The following is a 17,389-nucleotide window of genomic DNA, read 5'->3' as shown; positions in this document are numbered from 1 at the left end:
TATAATACATTATCCATATAATTTCTAAATCATCGGGTACAAATTCAAAAGGCTAACCTACTAATATTTTGACAGGTGCTCGATTATATGGCACCTATTTCTGTAATGTTATCCTTTGTATTATATGAAATTATAAGTAGGTAAATCAGTTTAATTTCTATCCTATCGATAAAACTGCACGATGCTATTATAAACAAAATATCGTAATTTTTATAAAAATAATATTTTTACATTTTTATATCAAGGTTATAATAGTATTTTTGCTAAGTTTGTTTTCCCAGAGTCTGGGAAAAATCGGCGATAGGTAGGTAATTTCGAGCCGGACACTTCGAGCAGGGGAAATTTAAAGACACAAACATTTATTTCAGTGGATAATTAATTATTTTAAATATAATTTTTAATTTTTTTACAATAATTAACATTTTGGTAGACGTTTTCGGTTTGTTCTCGCCACTCCCTCCATTAAACCAAATTATTCAATACTTAGATATAACAATAATATCACATCTGATGGTTTTCTCCGCCTCCACGATAGTCAAAATAATATTTGAAAAAAAACCGTGACTTATTATTATTACAATGTAAACGGTTTTCACATGGTTGGCGTGTGGCTGGCATGGCTGGCGGCATTCAGTTCACAAAGCCCAAGTGTGTCTATATAACATTGTAGAACGTACGATTATTGACCCAATAAACATAACGTAATAATATTATTATTACCATAAAAATCGTAACGTTAGTATTATACATTTGTACGCACGTGTTGAAAGATGCGTGCGTGCCTGCCGTGGACATCTATCATTAAATTTCCGCCCAGTTTGCGTGAAGGCCGCGGGTGAGCCCTCCAACAAGTCAGTGGCCCCGATCCGGCCCCTCGATTCAGGGGCGTTGGTTATTTATTGATACGCACACCTGTAGTTTTCAGGAGATAATAATAATAATACACGGTAAGACGAAATTCAAGGGAAATTAAATTTGTCCGACTTGTGGAGGTTTTCGATTTACGAAGGCTATGTAAGCATAGGTTTGATTAGGCAAGGGAACGGAATTCATTTCGACTTATTACAGTTTTTGACTTATCGAGATTCCACTGTGCCTATGTAATATAATATTATTATTATTCATTTTTCTTTTTTTAGTCTTGTTATTAAAATTTGATTAATTTATATATTTTAACATTATGCGGTAAACCAGAAAATAGGTTTTATATTTCAGCAACGCTGTCGAATTACCAAGCCTCATTATCATATTGTTAATGAATACAACATAGGTATTACGACACGTTTAAATCAAAGTGCTATGTAAATGCAAGCCGCGATTTGGTCGACCAAAACCACAATAGTTGTGTAGCCGTTCAGTGTTTGCTCAACGGATTTTAAGTTAGGTTGAAACTTAACCGACGGTAAACAGTTTATTTTTCTAATCGTGAAACCGAAACCTCACTACATGAACCATTTTTCAATTATTTTAAGAACCTAACCCACAATTTGAACTGCTATTTGGAGGTAGTTGTTTTTTGTTTCTTATAGGTTATTTTTGATTATAATAAACTTGACATGAAAAAATTGTTTTTACTACGGTCGTTCCTGGTTATTATGAAATTACTGTTAAATTATGGAAATGTATATGATTTTAATCTAAATAACTTATAATAAAATACAGACATATTATTTATTTTACTTTTACTATAAAAATAAATATATAGATAATAATATAATATGTATATATAGATGTTCAAATAAATTAAGATTTGATTTTAGATTGGATCGTTTAATAATATTTAAATTTTGAATTCATGTTGTGTACCTTATTTATGAGTCTTAAATATAATTAAGTTTGAAAAGTTCATTCGTATTTCAAATTTCAAAATCGTTATGGATCCTCATATTATAATGTATCCCTGATTTAAGTGATACAATGAACTCAAATCTTAATGTTAAAAAAATGTCTATCATCAATATATTGTGTTTGATGTTTAAGTATGAAACTCAATAAGAATCCATTTTTATTGTAATGCATTTGTCTGTATTAAACATCTAAATAACTGCTATAAATTGTTTACAATTTGATCGTTTCACCGATTTTTCTCGTTAATTATTCAAACTAATAATAATATGTAGTTAGCAATGTACAATAATGAGTTAATTATAATATATTGCACTGAATCTTCTATCACTATAAGAATACAATGTTAATAATATGCTTATTTTGATAGACGAGTCTTTAATAAAAAAATTATAATAATTCAGTGATAGAACTTATAATAATAATAATAATAATAATAATATACAATATGACTATAATATGATACAGTTTATATTATTGGCAGTAGTATACATTTATATGTCCACAGTACCTTTTTTACAGGGAGATCTCATCACTTTAAGGTGACATTAATTACACTGCTCCAACATGTACCTACAAATAATCATAGAATTTTTCAAAAAAGTGTAAGGTTCACAGCACTTTTTTTATATAGGTTTAGATTTGATTATTTTTGATCATCTTTTAAGCGTCATAGGCGTAAATAACGATGGTTACACAAATTTAAATCCGTAAAAAATATACATATGCTGTTAACATAGATTACATTTTTATAAAAAATTCAATGATTGTGCATTTTTACATGGTAGAAATTATATGGAAATTGCTGCTTAAACGCATTCAACTAATGAGATCTATTTATAAAAAAGGTGCTGTAAATATTATAGAGAGTATTGATAAAATTAATTTACAAAATATTTTGTTCACTATTAATAATCGTATCGCTACAAAGAATTACAAATTGTTGACAATTTTATAATTGCATAGGGGGCTTTTCGTAAAATCTTAAGCCAGTTATCAGATAGCTGTTATAAGACTTTTGGGCAACATTGCATTTTTAGATCTTGTGTTATAGTTCCGGATTGCTGGAAGTGATTTTGTGATATTATGTAATGTAATGTTTTTAAAATATAGTTTTTTGGGTTGATAGTTTTGATTCTGTATATCAAACATCGGTTTGGCGTTTTTATACCTACCTAAGTAAAAGCCTAGGTTGATGATGTGTAATTTTTTTAAGCGATAATGTGTGCTACCTGTACACAGTTAATATAGGCTTGTGCAGCTCCTCCACTTATCACTAGAATACCATATTATATTTTGGATCATGATAAAGTAAAATATGTATTTTTTTTAACCAGTACACATTTAAAAATTGTCTTTCCATATTATAGAAAGCGTATAATGTGTACGTCATTTTAAATATAATCCCATGGTATGGATAAATATTCCGTCACGAGCGTTGGTCGAATTAACACAAAAGTATTTTGTATCGTTGGCTCTGTTTCTGACTGGACATTTGAAATGAAAATGTTAATACTATAGTTAAATTAATACTAATTAATAGGAACGCTTAATTAATGATTACTATATTTTTTTTAAATTTATCTTTTAAGGCAAGATCAAAAGGTTTTTTTTCCGTACTGCGAATGTAATAAATCGCTTTATATCATACCTATACAGAATCGTTTCCATACGTTGTGTTTTCATTTTTCGAAATCGTTATTCGACTTTCGTACTTAATTTTGTATCGACACAAACACACACACACACACACACACACACACACTCATCACACATTGAAGTTTGTAATGACAGTATTTACTCGTATTGAAAATAAGAAAAGTGTTAAAAAAAACCGTTTAGTATTACACGTGTCCGCAGGGGTAGAGCAGGCCTCCCACGAGCGTTGTTTTCCAATACAGCACTTGACCTCCAACGGTCGTAGCAACCGCGACCAGAGATACCAATCATTTAGATGAAGTGACTTTAATGTAATATTATTATAGTGTGCACCTTTGATAATAATACCGCGCCTTAGTCTCTACGCGTTTGCATAGACATATTATTGTGTATTAAACGCTCCGGTAAAATATCATAAATATTATTGACCGTGGTTTAATTATTATTGTTATTATTATTTTGTTATCGATTGGTTATTTATTTTTTTTATTACTATTTTATCACGCATCTCTGTTTGACGATTAGATTTTTTTTTTTTATCGCGTCGCGTCTTTGTCTTAGTCCAATAACTATTTTAATCTCAAACTTAATTACATCTTCCAATAAAAAACAAGATAAATGGGTAAAAAAAATATACGCGGACGGAGGTGGATTTATTCGAAATACGAAGTCTGAAAATATATGATTTAAATGTTTCTGTCAAACATTAAGTACATCATTGTCAATTTTTTTTTTTTGTCTTTCATTTATTGTTTTGGTTTCTAATTTAACCAATTATTATAACTACACAAAAGGACATTAATATTATTGAATCAGTTCAAACACTACAATTAAATGTTTATTTTTTAACGGGTTTATTAGAGAATATATAATATTATACTTATAGAAATGGTAATGTATTGAATATATTTATTATGTTTATTATATTTTGATTGCTCGAGTATTTAATGAGTTGTAATTTAGTGTGATACATAAATTGGTTTTTAATTGGTTTTTAATTTATATGAATTAAGTTGGATTAGCTTGTGCTTGTATATTATATATTCAACTTCAGTGTGCCCATATTATGGATATTAATTGTTAATCCCTAGTTATGCATGTTATTAATAAATTATACCGTTAATTGTTAAAGAATAAATTTAGACCTTCTGAGATTCACGATTTGAATGATAATGATATTTTTAATTTTTAATGATCAAATTATGCATTGTAATAATAATACCACACAGCATTTAAATATTTCCTAACTGTGGTTAAAATATTTTCAGGAAAATAATATACCTGGTTATTAAAATCAGTATAAATGCTTCAATCTTCGACTTTAAGGGGATGTTATAGTAACATCTATTATCTCCGTCCCACAAGTGTGTAACATAGCAAGTTTTACGCTCAGCAGATCACGTATTTCTTCATTAGTTTAAAATTTAAAGTGAATTTACCTTAAATAAAATTTAAAGGTAATATTAATATCCAGGCAATAACATAGGATTTTATTATAATATTTTAATATTAATGCGAGTTATGAGTATTTTAAGATGTACAATCAATTTACAATTTTAAGCGACTTATAACTCGTATTCAAATTAAAATATAATAAAAATCCTATGTCGTTACTTATGTCCTATATTATAATTTTACTTTTAAATTTTATAAGAGGTCATTTCACTTTAATTTTTAAACTAACAGAGCTAAATGTGATCTGCTGAGCTTAAAATTTGCAATGTAAATTTGCTACGCACTTGTGAGATGGAGATAAGAAATGTCACTGTAACGTTCACTTAAGGGTAATTTCCGGTAGAAAATTGGATCTAGTTAGCACATCGTGGATCAAAAATAAGAATTCCAATTACTTATTAAAAAAAAATCTGGAAAACCAGAATAAAATTACGGAAAAACGAAAATATTTACGCCATACAATATAAAATATAATACTATTTTCTTTTAGTATATTTTTCGATTTATGAATGATAACATTTTCGTTTATAAGTAAAAGTACGTGGAAATTGAATCATACGTTTTCCATAAGTTTTTCTCACAGCAACGCAAGCTAACATTGATATCTAAGTATAATACCTTATTTAAGTCCTACCTACAATATGATGCAAGTTGTATACCTATCTATAATAATATATTAATATGTTTGTATGTGTTCGAGTTTGTATGTATTATGCAGTATAGTGGGAAGGTAAGTAGGATAAGTAGTGTCAAAATGAGAATAAAATATAATTTGTGTTTACAATTGATTCTAAAAAAAATGTGATGACAATTGTTTTTAGTGGTTCCATGTCATGGATTATATAAAACATATAAAAAAAATATATTTTTTGTACATTATAATCTGTGGTGACACATGCGGTTACACTGCGTTGGCTATAGTCAGCTGAGAGAGATGGAGAGGTCAAACAGTTTAGTTTTTGACGTGGCGATGTAGCAGAAGGGTAATCTCTGGTTCGTCGTGTCGTTAGTATTGTTTTAAACTTAAATTAATTGAGAATAAATGTATTTAACATCGTAACTTATAAAAAAAATGTAAAGTACGTTCTATACATATTATTGATATTCATAATCCGCAGACATTTTCATTTGAAGTAGGTATAGTAAATGATTTTGAGTTTAGCGGTCAGCAGTAGAAATGTATTATGATAATGATTCACTTAGATTTAAGACGTGTATTGTGGGTAGTACAATTACATAATATGAGTTTGGGAGATGATCGTTTATTGTGGTTGCCTATAAGTTCTATGCCTTTACATGCATACATTAAGGGGAAGTGATGTAAGTGATCCAAAAACTAAATTTTTATCCTACTGGTCGTCTCCATTCTGAATCGTTTTTCGTCTGTGGTAACTAATTAATTTTTTCGGAGGACCACTTAAGGAGTTCAGGAAGTTTTTGGCGGCTATATAAATTGTATGAATCTACATGGTGTTTATCCAAATAATAATGTAAATGCCAAATAAAAAAAAACACATAAAAATTAATTAAATCTTCATATAATTCAATATTAAAAAAATAATTAAAAAATTAATATCTTGTCTGTGGGTGAAATAAAATTTGTCAACGATCTCAATTTGGTGACCCCTGTGGCCCTGTATATATAGAGATATACTCAATGAAGACTTTTGTTTTTTCTTCCAAAAAAAGGTTTAAAAATGTTAAATGCAACTAACAAGAATAGGATCGCACTGAATTATTAATACACTCATAAGCGTGTCTAGAAAGTTTGGAAACGCACTCGAAAAGCGTTTGTAAGGTTTCTAGTTTCTACACGCGTGTTACGTGTAAGTATATAATATAATATGATATCAATAATATTTCTGTATGATTTGAACGCAAATAACAACTTATAGATTCACCGCACTGGACAAGGACTTTAAGTGGACAAAATAGATGATTCGACTAGATTTTTGACTCTCTTAAGGCAGTCACTTCATGTCTATGCATCATGTTTAGATGCTTACAACAATATTTTGCATTAAAATATTTAAAGACCTATGGGTTTGATTGCTTTGAGCCTTATGATGCACCCCAAAGATAGTTTAACGAATTTACAATGTCACCGAAAACTATCGCGCTGCCAAAAAGGTCCCTAGTAAAATCTAAATATTTATTTCAATTATTATTATCGTCGTACTAATAATATCATATTTTAATTGTTCGTTCACAACGGTTACTCCGCTGATACGATATATATTTTAACCGGTATATATTATATTCAACCCGTAAGTACATATATTAAATTCCGACTAGATTAAATTCTCTCACTCAACACCTACGCAAATTGTACGTGTGTGTACGTTAACGTGTGTCGTCACATGACGAGGATTTTCGGCTTGAATGTGTCCCGACGAGTGCAGCGTTCAAAGTATATACAACATAGGTAGGTAGATAACTATATAATATATTATAATCACAAAAGGTTCGCGATGTGAATGCCAATGAGTGGAAACCCCTAGTGCAAAAATAATGCAGCTGCACTATAGTCTTCGTGCAAACGTTCTACGCACATTTAATGAAAATGCATTCCTACGTACCTACCCGACAATATATGGTGTTTATCATAAATATACATAGTGCAGTGTGCCAATTTCCTGCATATTACAATAGTATAACTTTGTCGTAATTTTGTAAAATAATCCAAAAAGCCAACCGTTGGATACAAAACTATTGATAGACGGTCTACCAATAATTTCAGGGTTTTTCAAGTGTACTTCAACTGACGAGTGATCTCGATGCGCCGATATTATTGCTATCAAGAGTATATTTTTTTATAATTTTTTGTTTCGACTCAATTTCCACCGAGTTATTGATTTAAACCAACTTTTAATTGAATTGTTCAACTTTGTTCGGACTTGGTATCTTGTCCACCCACAATACGAAATTTTCAACTTGTTTAAGTTGTTCAGACAATATACAATATACGATAAAATTAAACTAAAGAAAAAAAAAACTACTAAATTATAACCATATAGTAATAATCAATACAATAAATTAAATTAATAAATTATACAGTTAATAATAGTCCAAGTATATGACGACACGTATATGTCGTACTATACAAGTAATTGAGATATACTTTGTCTTGTAAATACGGATTTTTATATGCTTAAGTGTCATTAACTTTGTCGTAAGTCCCACAGCTTTTCCGTAAAATTTATTTGACATATTATTACAATCGACTTTTGGATAACTGAGTTCTTGACCACTTGACCACATATTATATATTATATTGATCAAGTGCAATTGCACACCTGTACAAAGTGTAACAACCATAACTAAACCATCGTAATATGAGCAGGACTAACAGAAATAATAACATATAGTAATAATAATAACAATACAAAAGGAAAAATATTAACTATATATATATATATAGGTACTACCCTCGTCGTCGTGTTAGACGAAATGGTAAACGAAAAAAAATATAGGAGATGAAAAATATAATTGGGATCTTTGTGAGATCTCTCTGAGTGTCTTTTGATTCCCTAAAAGGAATTTTTGAACAGTTTTCAGATCTAAAAAAAATGAAAAAAAAAAGGTACGAGAAAACTCTCTTTACAATAACAAAACGAAACGTTAAGGCCAGATCAACAATGCTTTCAGTCGAGTGGTAACCTCGTTAAGCCGTCATGACTTTTTTTTCACTGACCCAGTCACAGAAGTAAACATTAAATTGAATGACTTCCGAGCGAGAAAAAACCAATAGAATAACATATCAAAGAAACCGATACTGCTGTGGTCGTTCGACTGCGATAATTTCATAAGTTATTACAAACAGCATTTTGTTACGACCAAATTAAGGGCCGGATGTCATTATACTAAAAAATGATTTTATTATGTTTTTAAAAATGTTCTGTGAGGTACCTATTATTGTTTTCCATTCTTAGAACGATTTACACATCTTTACTTTATTGTTATATTATTGTAAAATATAGGTCTCAATAAAAACAATTACCTAATGAATTTCCGACTAGCTTAGACTAGGGTGACCATACGTCCTGTTTTTTACAGGATTGTCCTTTATTTCAGCGTTGTGTCCTGTTGTCCTGACAAACTTCTTTCAGGACGCTTTTTGTCCTGTTTTTTTGATCAAACAAAATGAATGAATTTGAAAACGAAACTTACGAAAGTAATGAATAATGTTTATAATTGTAATCTTGTAATTGTCTGAATTTATCAGTATGGGGTATGACGATATGTCTACGAGTTATAGGAGCTTATCGGAGTTATCGGATTTACCGTTATCTGACTATGCTTTCGATTCTATCTATTATTATATTTATATCACTGAAAATACGTTTTGTGAATACGGCGAATAGCGAATATCTATTAGTTGGGTTCCAACAATCGTTGAGTGTTGTCGACTTGTTGATAATCGTTAATATAATATTTTACAATTTTAGGAAAGTAATCTATTAAAATGCCTAAGCGAAGGTGCGTATTTACTCCCAGCTTGAAAGTTGAATTTCCGTTTTTAAGAGATGAAATCGGAAAAGTTTTATGTATTGTATGTAAATCAGTTTTTTCAATAGAAAACGGTGGTCGTTCAGATATTACACAACATGTTAAACAAAAGAAACATTTATTGGCCGTATCAAGCAGTTTTTCAAATAAGGTAACGAATTTTTTCACTAATGTACAGTCAACAAATGAAAGCAAACGTAATACGGCAGAAGAGGGTCTTTTTTCATACAACAATTTACAAATGATAATTACTTTTTCAGAAAAATATGAAAAATCAAATAGTGAAAACATCTCTGAACAATCGTCATCAAAATGAATTAATAAGTTTTTTTTAAAAAGTAAAGTACATGAATTTAATCTTATACAGTGTAATTAAAAATTATGTTTAAATTATAAAATATATATAATATTAAGTATTAATAAAAAAAAATTAAATTATTATTAATTTTGTCCTGTATTTTTTTTTTTTTAAATATGGTCACCCTAGCTTAGACACTATTCATATCGATACAAAAAACATATTCTATAACGGTTTCATTTTTCTTTAAATTCTACATTACGATACGGTTATATTATTTTATTTTGCTGTTTTATTCATAAAATAATTACGATTTTTACTTTTGTTTGATTAGCCTACCTCTCGTCATACAATAAAATTATTGTCTTCCGATCAAACGAGATAGTATATAAAAGTAATTTAGTTTCCACCAACTTAATTTAAAACATTTAAATCATTTTTGTATTATGTATTCATGAGTCACGCAAACACTTACGCCTCAAGAAAGTTTGCTCTATCAAAATATTATGTGAGCAATATTCCACACATTTATATAAGTAGGTACTTCAAAATATGTCATTTTCGAAAACATTGCTCGATGCAATATAAATATATAATATATAGGGAACAATCATGCTGTAATACGAAATCAATAACCGATCATCAATCGCTGAGGTAGAACACTTTATATAGGTAAAAAGGACTTAAAAAGTGTTTTGGCGCGTCACGGAAGGGATAAAATTCGAATTGGAGAAATTGCAAATAAAGGCCCAAATCAGCCCGGATGTCCGTGTTTTTGGAGTGATTAGTTTTGTGGAAAATAAAATATTTCATTCTATTTGTATTCTTTGTGGCGAGGGACAGACTTTTTGCGTTCTCGGTTGGCTTTGATGGGTGGGCATGGGGGCACGGATTGTTGAAAAAAACTAATAACTTTCTAGATGTCCTGCTCAAAGTCCACACAGTACTGCGAGACATGTACGTTTTGTCGCCTACGTGTCTATATACTGTTCGAATTTAGTGGCATATTTTTTTTTTTATCCTTTTTCCCACCGGAATATTACTCGAGCCCCAGCACGACGTTGATCTCGTCAAGCCTAACCGACGGCTGTTCGTGTGTTAATGGCGTTGTGGCAGATTTTTTCAAAATTACTAATGGAACCGGGACTACATGGAAACCCTTCAAAGTTGGTTGTATTTAATTAATGTGGTTTTTTTTTTGTAATTCTTAGCAGTTAAAAACAAAAATAGTTTATTTTCTTATCCGGCGCCTTCTAGTATAACGCGTATCGAAAAAAAATATTTATTTTTGGTTTTTCTTACCTATTAAATTCAAAACAACTCCATTCACACAGATTGATAAAACTGCATACGGTTCAATAGTAATTTTGACATGTTTCAAACATTTTAATATGTGATAATCACTGCAGCAGCCAAAAAGTGTTTAATATTGTAAGGTGACCTATAATAAAATAACTATTATACTTGTTACAATTTTACCATCGATTTCGTTTATTATGCCTTGAAAATATACTTAATTTACTTATTAGACACACGAACAATTATAATATGTGTACAATGTATACATTATATACAGGATTATCCATTTAAGATTCAATTTCTATTAGTATTCCGAAATGTTTTAACTTTTCTAAAAATATTCTTTTTACATAATTTGATGTCATTTTAAAACAACATGTCTGAAAAACTATATTTATTACTGTTTTGTATCCTTATCATTTTATAAGTTTTTATTTTTATTAAATGACAAACTGCATGTTTTATTTTATATTTCAATGCAGAATATTATTTGGAATATTTTGATCTACAAAGATAAATTGTCGGCCAAGTTCGTTAGTTATAAGCATTTAAAGCTTAGACGAGTCCTGTAGAGTGGTACAGGGCCACAGGGGTACAATTTTGTTCGCTACTCCACCAATCTAAACTTTTAATACTTATAACTTCTCTGAAATTTGATTTTTATTCATTGAAATATTTGGAATTATATTTTGCGTTATGAATATCAAGTAAAAAATGTCAGTGTCATTGAAAAAAGTAAAATTCTTAAAAAATAGCAACAATAAAAATAGTAAAAAATATTTTTGTTTTCAGAAATGTTTTGAAATTACATTAAATTATATAAAAAGCATATTTTAAAAAAACTTAAAACTTTTCAAAATAATGAGTGTAGACACTTAAATGAATCACCTAGATAGTATTCATAATAATATATACACCATATCGGTGAGATGTTTTCCTTTATCTGAATCTTGAGTGTCCTTCACTTTCGTTTTCACTAGTCAATGCTGTTTATTTTTAATGAACTGTCTAGTAAATATTATAATATAAAGCCATGTCTGATGATTGCGGTTCAAGTACGGTATTCACGAGAATTAGTAGTGATCTTTTGAAAGTTATACTTGACCCATAGCATTTTTTTATGGGCCATTTAATTAATACTAAGCAATCAAATACCGTTAATGGGACGGTCACTCGATACAGTAGCGTTTATATAGACACACAATGAACGCTATTATAGTGTAATCGTGTCAATTAAAAAAAAAAAAACCGATATTAAAGTCAGTAGCGTTAACATGACTACTGTGTATAATCAATACCGTTAACACTAAAATATACACTTAAGGAATTATATGAAACTTGTTCGAATTACTTACAGTTTATTACATAAATTGTGTATAGTTTGTAGTGTACGTTATTTGTTTTATTTGTGATCGTTTTTATTACTTACTGCGTTTCACCATATTAAAATAATATAATATAAAATTCGAAAATTGGCACTTGAACTGTAAAATATTAAGACATTCTCCCCTAAAATATGGTAGTTAATACTAATATACTTTTAATAAGATTTTGAAAAATAACGATAATTTCATTCGATAAATTGGATTTTAATTTTAATTTTTTATATAGTGTAAATAATTATTATTTATTACAATTTAGATTTCGCAAATGTTATATTTTAACAACGGAGTAAACGGCTTCGAATCCAGGTGTATAACCAAACTAGTTAGGGCCTGTGGGGACGGTGGACAAGTGAAAGAGAAGGTAGACTATGATTTAGCTGAATAAATGATTTTATGTAATAAATTATATATTATGGTGACTAAATGCTATTTAAATTATACGTTTTACACACTATAACAGTATATTATACATAGCGATTGTATATTATGATCGTTTACTAACATAACGCGAAGACTATATAATTATATACCTAATACACAACGTATTCACGTTAAATATTTTGATACAAGTAGTGAGTAGTAGTACCTACTACGCAAAATAGATTAGAGGTTCCTAAACTTTTCATTGTGTGAACCATTTTGGAATTTTTTTAATTTTTTAACGACCAAAAACCGACTCATGAATGACCTTTTTTAATTCTCATTAATTGTTTTTATTCTTAATCGCTAACTTCTATTCTGTCAGTGTCGCGGTGAGTGGTGACAATTTGTTGTAAACTACCTATATAGTGATAATATTGCACTCATAATCGACGTAAATAGGACGTAACGGTTAACGATAAAACGAAATTCAGACATCAATGAATAGTAATAAAATATGTATGATATATAGTTACTATACTACCTATGTATACAGTATAATGGTATACTGGGAGTCTGGTGTGGCTCGGTGGTTGGCTGCAGTCACTAACGTGTTCTGAGGTCAAGCATTTGCCTGCGTCGCTATAGTTCCCAGACATGGTGACCACCATGAAAACCTCGCTTCATATACACGTGGTCCTAACCTAACCGTAACTCCCATACAAAATGCTGATGGTCATAATTTCCGATACTTAAGATCAATAAAAAAAAAAAAAAAATAGTACATTATACTCGCATTTATACATAAAATATATCTTTTCTTTTTACATATATAATAATATATGTTCTATAGTAATGAGCTAATATTAAAATATATGTAATTCAAAACTTAACGTGGCACACCAAACATAATATTATAATCATGACCTACAGTTAGGACCTACTGTTGGGAAACCCCTGCAACAGCACATTATGGTCAGAATTTAATTTTTTTATTAACATATTTTAGTTAAAATAGTAACACAATATATTATAAATTAGGTATATACATATAAAATATAAATTATAATATGATTTATATAACTAGTATTTTATGCATAAAATATTATAAATTATAATAATATCAAACATATTTGTATATTGCCAACTAATTATTACAACAATTAATGAAACATTATATATAAATGAATAATAACTATGGATGTCTATAATATAGTTTGACTTCATATTAATTTTCAAGTAAATTATTATCCACATTAAATATTGATTATAAACACTCGAATATAAGTTATTTATAATGAATAATAATATTATATTCGTATGTGTAGGTATATTTTTAAAACATGGTTTGAGCTATTTCCAGTTGTTATTACCACTTATGAACAACTTATGCGTATACATAACTCATAAGTTACATATTATTAATATATGTAACCGAAACAATAATACAAATTATTACCTTATGGCTTATAGGTACTATATAGGTTAGTTATACCCGGTACCACCTGGGCAGCGTAGGTTAGGTTAAGCCAGGTACATAGCTCGTATTCACTGTGGTCTGTGTTTGTGAATACGCACCATCGTGCATTTATCTAATTAGGTAAGTACGTTACTCCAAATTCCAAATTCCTATAACAAAATGTACCGGAAATGTTGTATTATTGTTAAACCGTTTGTATTCACCATCCATAACGTGATTGCATGGGATCCTGCAGTGTACTTACTTATAACGTAAGTTTACATACCCTACCTACTTAGCAGGGGTTTTATACACTTTCTACATGGTCTGCAAAAATAGTACAATCCGTTCGTACAGATTTCTACATTAAATAAAACCCATAGAGACATGTATCATACAAATAATAATGAGACCAGAAAATGTCTAACCACTAAGTTCTCCGCCAAAGAAAACTTGTGACATGGGCCGCAGTCGTTTCCAATCAGAAAAATCACTCTGACATGGCTTATTACCATCATATTATATATATATAATATATAAGTCTTATACACATACTGTAATTGAACTTTTCGCGAAATGGATATCCATTTTAAGAACTCCGATCATAATGTATAAGTAGTTTTTAGGTTCATGTAATGAACACACATTTTGTCCATTTCGTAAAATAGCTGAAATCATTATTATTTTACATTTTACATATTTTTACAATTATTTTTAGTTTCTGGCGGAGCGATGAGTGCATTGGTATTTGGTTTAACCATCATGTGAGTGGATTTTTTGTGCTTGTCATTACCTTTTGGAGCAGTAAAAATGCTTCAATCTTCACCTTAAATATATTTTCTAGGAGTTAAATATATCTAGTTGGTACTTAAGGGACAAAAGTAAACATTTTAAAGTAATTTTTTGATCACAAATTATTTTGTAGAAAAAACATGGAAATACATTTTTTAATAAACATACCTAAGTTTTGAACATGTACCTAATATGTTTAGGTTATACATAAGTCGATTTTACTGAAAACCATAAATCAAAAAAAAAAAACATAAGCAAGCACAATATTTTTATATGCATTTGAAGTTAAAATATTAACAAAATCGTACATTTTAACGAAGATAACCGATTTATTTGTTTTGTTGTAATTCAAAAATACTATTTGTGGGGAGTAGAAACTTTAACATTTATTATTATATTTTATCATCACAATGACATTTTGTGAATATGTAATTATTATTTAAATTAATTTTGAACCTTTTTACATCGTTCTGTAGTAAGTCTGTATTGACTTTACAATAACTATACGTGATCTAAACTTATAATAACTAATAATAATTAATAAATAATAATCTTATATATAAAAATCCCGTGTCACGTCTTTGTCAGGAATAAACTCCGAAACTACTGGACCAATCTTGAGGAAATTTTTACAATGTGTGTAATTTGGCCAAACTTAAAAGATAGGCTAATCTTAAAAGGGAAAGAATCAACCCCGGGAGGTGCTAAAACGGGAATTTTAGGATTTCAGATGGAAATGTTTGTTTATAAATGGTTGCCACGGGTTTTTAAGTTATTTTAATAATAATAATAATAATAAATAATAATAAATATTTGCTTTACTTTTTAAATATAACTTATAATATTCATATATCAAAATGTCTGTACAGGCTAAACTCTAAAACTACTTATGAGATCTTCTTGATTTTTTTTTTAACGAAAGAAAATTTTAGGAAAACCCACTGGTGTATAATATATTGGTTGCTATTAGTTAATCGGGCATGTTTGTTGATTTGTATTATTACCTTTTGTCAATATACATATATATGTAATATATATAAGAAGATCTGATAAGTAGTTCCAGAGTTTAGTCTATATAGTTATAGGCTGTGTATTTATATAGTTAGATATATATAAATTAAGGTTTGTGGGTAAATTAGACCTATGGGAAGAAGATAGGTTAATTTACAAAGGATTAATTTTTTTTTTTATTCACCGGATTTTAGTACCTACGGTTAGGTTAGAATAGGATTTTGAATAAATTGATTATATTAATCCACCGTAGATGGAATTCAGTAAAAACGATAAATTTTGCTATAAAATTGATAATTTAGAGTTAAATATTATACAATAAAGATACGAATTTACATAGTAATATAGATTGACTCCGTTCAGAACTGTTATTCGTAAGCGTTGATTTATCATTGAATTCAAATTGTACACATCCACAACAGGGGCCTTCTCAATGACGAGTTGCACTCGACACCAACCACAGTACAGCAAGTGGTTACCATAGCGGTTACTTCGCTATTTTATTTATTTAAGTACCTACACTATATGGATTTTTTGTGAAGCACGCCCGCAGGATAAAATCCCACCAGCAATAATATCATTATTGTGCTACGAAATGTTTCACCTTGCTGACAGGTAAGCTTAAAAAATCATTGTTTCTAGAAGTATTTTTAAAACTATATGGCCATAATATCACATATGGTATGGCATATGTGTGAAATAATAATTTACACACAGACATACAGTTAAAAAAAATAATGGGAGGGGATTCCCCCCTGCAACACTTTATTGGAGTGTTGTGTTTTTACAACAATATTATAGTATGATAGTATAAAAATATAATTGTATTGTTTAAAATAAATGATAATATCACACACTCGTGATGTAATTATAAGTTCTAATATTTTTTGATAATAATAAAACATTTTTTTAATAATTCTAAATATCTATAATTTTAGTATGAAGTTCTTCTTGGACTCAAAATAAAACTACAATGCTTACTATGATAACATAGAAAAATATCTATTTATCTATAATAATAAAATATATCAATTTTTTGAAAATGTGTAAAATTTATCTAAATAAAAAATGTATCGAGTATTTTTTCAGTTATTAAAATGTTTATATCAAGGAAAATAGTCCTAAAAAATTATTTTACAATAGAATAAAATAGACGTCATTTCGGATCTAGTATTTATTATACATGGACCATTTTTATAAAGTATAAATATTGATATAAAGATTAAAATAAATTACTAAAAAATGTTGAATTACCATTGTCCCTATATCTTCTAAACCTATTATCATGGACCTACGTGCTATTATCTTTAGTACACA

The sequence above is a fragment of the Metopolophium dirhodum genome, chromosome 1 (assembly GCF_019925205.1).
Source record: "Metopolophium dirhodum isolate CAU chromosome 1, ASM1992520v1, whole genome shotgun sequence".
Lineage (NCBI taxonomy): Eukaryota > Metazoa > Arthropoda > Insecta > Hemiptera > Aphididae > Metopolophium > Metopolophium dirhodum.
This window is presented reverse-complemented; position numbering follows the sequence as displayed.